At 35.7% G+C, this 6,801-nt stretch overlaps 1 pseudogene; it reads left to right on the top strand.

Annotated features, from left to right (window-relative positions):
• Positions 1-284: 284 nt before the first annotated feature.
• Positions 285-1,611, top strand: LOC129298268 (uncharacterized protein At4g06744-like; annotated as a pseudogene).
• The last annotated feature ends 5,190 nt before the right edge of the window (positions 1,612-6,801 follow it).

Here is a 6,801-nt window from a genome sequence, read left to right on the forward strand (position 1 = left end):
GGTCTAGTCTAATACATGCATAATCGGGACATTATACGGCATCAGTCTAATATGAGTTGCTCAAGCACCCAAGTTCTTGGTGGTGAGTTAGTACTGTGACAAATTAATGCCCGAGCTCCGAGACTAATACTCTCTAATAATCCCACCACTAATTAATAACAATGAGAAAATGCGAACCTCTCGAGCAATTCAATTCAGTATAAAACCATACAAGCAAGTTCGATTCCCCACATATCTTCAATACAAAAGATGGGAACAGACATACAATTTCCCTATTACAACACATGAGCATCTTCTTCACAACTGTTCTGTTATGTTTCCTCACAGTAAACCCTGAAATCATTCTTGAATCTCCATCGACAAGTCCACCTTCATCATCATTATCTCCATTTGTCCCTGAAATCTTCAACTTCATAGACCAAAGAATCGCCTTGGTTTTCCCAATCATCCAAACCTTCAAGAACACGATCAACTCGGATCCATTAGGTGTGACCAAAACCTGGGTTGGTCCCAACATTTGCAACTACACAGGCTTCTACTGTGACAACCCTCCCGACAACCTCACCGCCATCACCGTCGCCTCCATCGACTTCAATGAGTTCCGGCTGGTTGCCCCGAGCCTTGAGGGGTTCATCGATAAGCTGCCGGACTTGGCTCTGTTCCATGCCAACTCCAACAACTTCTCAGGGACAATACCGCCGACAATATCGGAGTTGAGGTTTCTGTACGAGCTTGATGTGAGTAATAACTTGCTTTCCGGGACGTTCCCTGTGGCGGTTCTGGGCTTGCCCAACCTGTCGTTCTTGGATATTAGGTTCAATTTCTTCTCCGGCAATGTTCCGCCGGAGATTTTCATGCAGAGCCTGGACGTGGTTTTCCTCAACGACAATAACTTCATGCAGAGGCTTCCCCGTTGACTTGGGAGACACGACGGTGTTGTATCTCACTTTGGCTAATAACAAGTTCACCGGACCCATTCCCGTAGCATCGGAAGAGCCTCGGAGACTTTGCTGGAGATCTTGTTCCTCAACAACCAGTTAACAGGTATCTTATATATTTACATTTTCGGTTAAAATGGCCATCAGGTTAGTTAAATCTTTTCGTTAAATAATGCTCGTGACAAAGTGCAGGTTGTCTTCCCTACGAAATAGGGTTTTTGACAAAGCTGAGACTTCTGGACGCCGGAAACAACCACTTGACAGGACCGTTGCCGTGCTCGCTGGGGTGCTTGGAGGCAGTGGAGCAATTGAACCTGGCCGGAAACTTGCTGTACGGGCAGATTCCGGAGGTGGTGTGCGCACTGGGGAATCTGGTGAACCTTTCCTTATCGGATAATTACTTCGCAAGAGTAGGACCACTGTGCAGGAAGCTGATAAAAAGAGGAGTTCTTGACGTGAGGAAGAACTGTATTTTCGGATATGGGGTTTCAGATCAGAGACCCACAGAAGAGTGCTTTCGATTCTACATGCACCCAAGGTCTTGTTTCAATCCCGCGTCGTTTAAATTCATACTTGTAAGGTATCTCCATGGGGGCATCTTCCTAGAGTTGGTCGCACGCCTAACAGGCATTTACTATCCTACTCTGCTCTTTCCAGAGCCAGAATTGTGTAATATATTACGTTGTTCAAAATTCAAATAATAAGTATTTTTTTTTTATACAACTGAAATAATAAGTATTTTTTTTGTTAGATATAAAGTGTTTGAATTCCAATCCCTATTATAAGACTTACTGTTATTGCTATTGTCTGTGAAGAAATTCTTAGATAGATGAAATGTGTGATGCCATTTGTGTCTTTTTCAATAAAAATAACATTTAAATGATATTATATATAAATTAATTCTAATATTAATGATAGTAAAAAAGAAAAAAATAAAAAATTAAATATGCATCTCATTTTGAAATAAAATTAATTAAAATAATGTCACATGATATTTTATTTAGATGAGTTGAAGTATTTTAATTAAATAAATTATAAATATTATTATGCCCCCAATCTACCTAAAAAATTCTTATTGTTTGTATATCAATATTAGATATAAAATATATTCATGACAAGTTGTATATTTAGGATGTAAATTAGAATTAGATGATTTCATAAATTCTTTTGGCGAAATTTTTCCCCCATAAAGTTCATGTATCAGAAGCCATGACTAATAACTACATATTATTGTTGGATTGAATAAATAGTTAAATAAATCATGGCAATTTGTTTTTCTCTATTATGAATGATAAAAAGACCAGTTTATCCTTGGAGAGGCTTGAAAGTTGAAACTGCTAGCCACTAGCAGATAAGTTAACATCAATAGACTCATAAACATAATCACTTGACTTGGATTTAGGTCTATGTAGGATGCCCATAAGCCTGAAATGCCCTGCCCGACCCGAGTCTTAAAAAAATTGCCCAATACTGTTTGGGCATGGTGGGGCTAAGTCCGATCTTTGAGTTTGGCAGGGTTTAGGGTTGGGGTATCCAACCAATTGATCTTATCCGGCCCGAGATATAATATATTTTTTTTATAAAAATAATAATATAGGATGTAATGTTAACTTGATGGGGACATAAATGGTAGTTCTTTTTTCTTTTCTTGAGGTGCATTGAAATCAAGTTTGTAAACCTTAGGTTGAATATTTCTATATTCCTTAGAATTTGAAACTAGATGACACTTGTGACTTGCATGAAAAAATCCTTCCATATTGCTTCGCCATTAAGTTTTTTGATGACACCATAATATTTTTACTAGTGATATTTAACAATCTGTTACTTTTAAAATAAGAGCTTGAAGTGATTTATTGATGGAAATAATTAATCTACTACAGTATATTTCAGATTTGTATGGATGGTTCTGATTCTTTGTTTCAGTAGGATAAGGCTGAAGACCCTGCCCAAGGTGCCTGATCCCCACCCGACCTGCCTGCCCGGCCACTCCATAGTCGATCATCTTTTAGGTAGGGTCGAGCTTTGGGCATATTTTTTTTTGCCCGAAGACATTTAGGATAGGACATCAGGTTAATGGGCTGCCTTACTCGATTCTGCCCATGTACAGTCCTACTTGGATTCCTAAATTATAAAGTAGATTCTATGCATTCGAATAGTTATAATTCACTGTTTAAGTCTTGTAATGTTCGTTTTCTTCTCCAATTTTGCCCTTAAATTTAAGCGATTTTTTTTGTTTAAAAAATAAATGATTCTAGGTTGGGGGAATGAATGATGCCCTTTGAGGGATGAAATTTGGGTGGGTTGGGCGGCAGGATCCTCCCCTGCCGTTCCACCTCCTCCTCATTATCATTATTATTTTTGAAACTAAAATTTACAGGTGAAAAAATTTGATATCTTGAACAAGTCTTGTGCTGTAGCCATGTAAACGTGGAATGACATGAAAAGTCAACTAATATGGAAGTGCTTATACATAAGCATATTATGAATCGGCAATCTGAATTAGTGGTTGTGGAATGGGCAAAGGTTGTTGGAGTTAGAAAGGGGATCGCAATTCACAAATTCATAATCCAGAACCCACATGCTGTCTTGTGTGCTCCTTTATAAAGAAAGCTTCCACCATCTTATCATTTCATATTTACAAATCTTCCTTCATCCATATGAATTAGAATTACATAAATCCTACGTTTGATTTTCGTCATCCTTCCATTATTTTCCTTCTCTTGAGTGGGGTCGATCTTGTTTTGTTTTTGCTCTGTCGTTTTGCGTTGGGTACGCCTTCTTGTTTCGTGTTTCGAACTTATGATTGCAATGTAGGAGATGTTGGTCATGCCACCACTTATTTGGGCCTTCAATGTTCGAGTAAATTGAATGCCAATATGAACATGGGCTCAATCGATTGCACCCAAACCTTGCTCAATAAGCAGTCCCTCGTTCCCACGTACTCATTTTGAGGCGTTTCCATTTTTTTTATTGTTTAAATATCCAACCTATATGCACTCATTTTGAGGTCTCTGACTCGTTGCAGTGCCTTTACATACACGTGCTTGAGATCTTTTCATTTTTTTTTTTTTTTTTTTTTTCCATTTCCTCTGTCCTCGCCACTCATTAATTTATATTTAAAAAATTATTTAATAAATAATTTGAATGATGAGAATTGAGAAAATGAAGAAAAAAAAAGTGAAGAGACTCTCTTCCTATATGTAATGCATCGTACTTCTGTTTAAATATAATATTATATCTTTACATTTCACTCATATTTTGTGGTAGATTCTTATTTTTTTTTATTATTTTGATCTTTATATTTTTATTTTTTTGATGTTAGAATATTAAAAAAATAAATAAAATGTAAGGATTTAAAATACTTAAAAAGTATAAAAACTTATATCAAAATTTAAATAAAGTGTAGAGATTTAAATATATTTCTTTTCTTTTGGACCACCCTCAAATGTGCTGTATTTGAATAAAAAACATTAAAAAATTTATTTTTACTCTTAAAGTACATTCTAAAAACACTGTGTTTTAAATTTAATTTTGGTACGTTCTTATCCCTTTTTATATATTAAAAAAGTTTATATGAGTTGAGTTTTGAAGATTTATTAAGTCAGTAGGGTGTGCAAAAAAAAAAAAGAGCCCAAAACTAAATTTTTTAGTCCAAACTCAATTCGAGAAAATCAACCCGAAAGAAAGGAAGATTGAACTAATCGAGTCAAACTATGCCTTCGAGTTAGCCTGGATTAGAAACTGACTGTTAGGGACCAATTTGCTTGGCCTGGTCTAGATGATTATTTTTCTAATATTAGATAATAAATACCTATATTATTTACAAACAAAAAAAAGAATACACTCAAACATTATGGCCCAATCACTCCAATCTCTGGATGCTTCCTCATCTTCCTTTTTCAACCTGGCCACTACTCTCCTCTTCTTGTCTTCAAACATCGATTGTTCGGTGACTCTAAACTCCATCATCATTCAAGCTTTGGCCATGTTGCTGCTTCTTTCCTCTCTCCACTTCAGCATCAATGCGTCGTTGCTACCCTCCGTCGTTGCTACACTTTATCAACCATTCCCATGTTTCTCCTCCTCCTCCATCACGTCTTGCTCGCCATTAGCATTTGAGGGCTGTGTCTTTGGCGTTGTTCTCCTTTCCTTCCTAAATCTGCGTCTTCTCAAAATGTTATCTTTAATTTATTAGGTGGTGGATCTATTTTTTTTTCTTTCTCTCGCTCTAGAGTAGAGCTTCTCATTATTTTATTTTTCTTTCAATTCATGGTTCTAATTTGATTTTTTGGATGAGAGGGTCTTGTTTTTGTCCCTAAGTTATGGGCTATGTTAATCTGGTTATAGATATTTGATTTCAATTGAAAGGATAGAGAAGGAGGAAGAATGAAAAGGATAAGTGGCAATATTGGTGGTGATATGTTGCGATGATAACAGGAAGTGGCAGGGAGGACTTCAAGTTGGGATGAGTTGTAGGGGAGAGAAAGGGAAAAAAATTAAAAAAAGCCTAGCACACTAGTCTAATAGCCCGGTAGACCAAATCTAGCCTGATGGCCAGACTTGTGATTGGACTTGGTCTTGAGTTTAATAAATTGGACTAGACCTTCCATTATAAAATTTTAACTCGAGACATTTTTAAACTAAACTTTGGGTTACGCTCAACCAATCTTTATGTAACCTTAAGTCAAAACATGCCTTTAGACTCTTTTAAAAAAATTTTATAGATTATTAATTAATAAGTCCTTACTTTAATAATGGGATTTAATCTTATGACCTTGTAAGTTATAAGTCAAATCCTTTACCACCTTTTGACTAAAAATAATGCTTAACTTGGTTGTTGATTGACGTCAAGTGAGATAAGTGTGTTCTATAAATTCACATAGGTGGCAATTAGTCATGGAAATTTGAAAAATTTGCCACCCATCATGCTATATAGAGAGGGATATATTCTGATGATGAGAGAAGGGCAGAGAGATTGATGATGATGAAGGCGATTAGAATGAAAGTGATGCTCTATTTCAAAAGCTTTTGCTTGCACACGATGCATCCTAATTTGCATACCCTTTTTCTTCCACACCAACGAAGTCCTAATCCCCTCAAGAGAGCCTTTGGGATACAATGTTGTCATTAGCTGTCACAAGCTAGCCTGCAAACAAGCTCACACGGGCTAGCACAGCAGCGAGTCGGGTTGGCCAGCTCACACAAGATAAATGAGCTAAGAAAACTCAATCCAACCCGTACATTGATAGGCTAGCGAGCTCGAGGGCCAGCCCGCAAAATATGATTTTATTTTTTAAAATTATTTAAAAATTATAATCAACACATCATATATATAATATATATATAGATTGATTTTATTCATATTATTTTTTAAAATAAGATTTGAATATAAATGTATATTATTTTATCAATGAATCATTTATATTTGTAAATTTCAATCAATAGATCTTATGGATTAACAAAAAATATATATTCAAAAATATTTTTATAAAAACTAATAAATAATTAATTTACAAACTAATAAAAAATTTCATTTGCAAATTATAAGAAAGATTTACATTATCTTTTAAATATAAAGAATATAATTGGGACTCATAAATTAACAACAACAACAACAACAAAACAAGCCTTTATCCCACTTGGTGGGGTCGGCTATATGGATTGCAAGACGCCATTGTGCTCTATCATTTATCAAGCTTTTAAGAATATTATTAATTAAGAGATCGCATTCCATAACTTTCAAGAGTGTTCTCTTAGGCCTTCCTTTACCTCTCTTAATCGGACTCAAAGTTATATGTTCCACTCTTCCTCACTGGTACCCTCCTTTTTTTTTTTTTGTACATGCCTAAACCATCTCAACCGA

The sequence above is a fragment of the Prosopis cineraria genome, unplaced genomic scaffold (genome assembly GCF_029017545.1).
Source record: "Prosopis cineraria cultivar Desert tree isolate PC_DT_omini unplaced genomic scaffold, ASM2901754v1 PC759, whole genome shotgun sequence".
Taxonomy (NCBI): Eukaryota; Viridiplantae; Streptophyta; class Magnoliopsida; order Fabales; family Fabaceae; genus Prosopis; species Prosopis cineraria.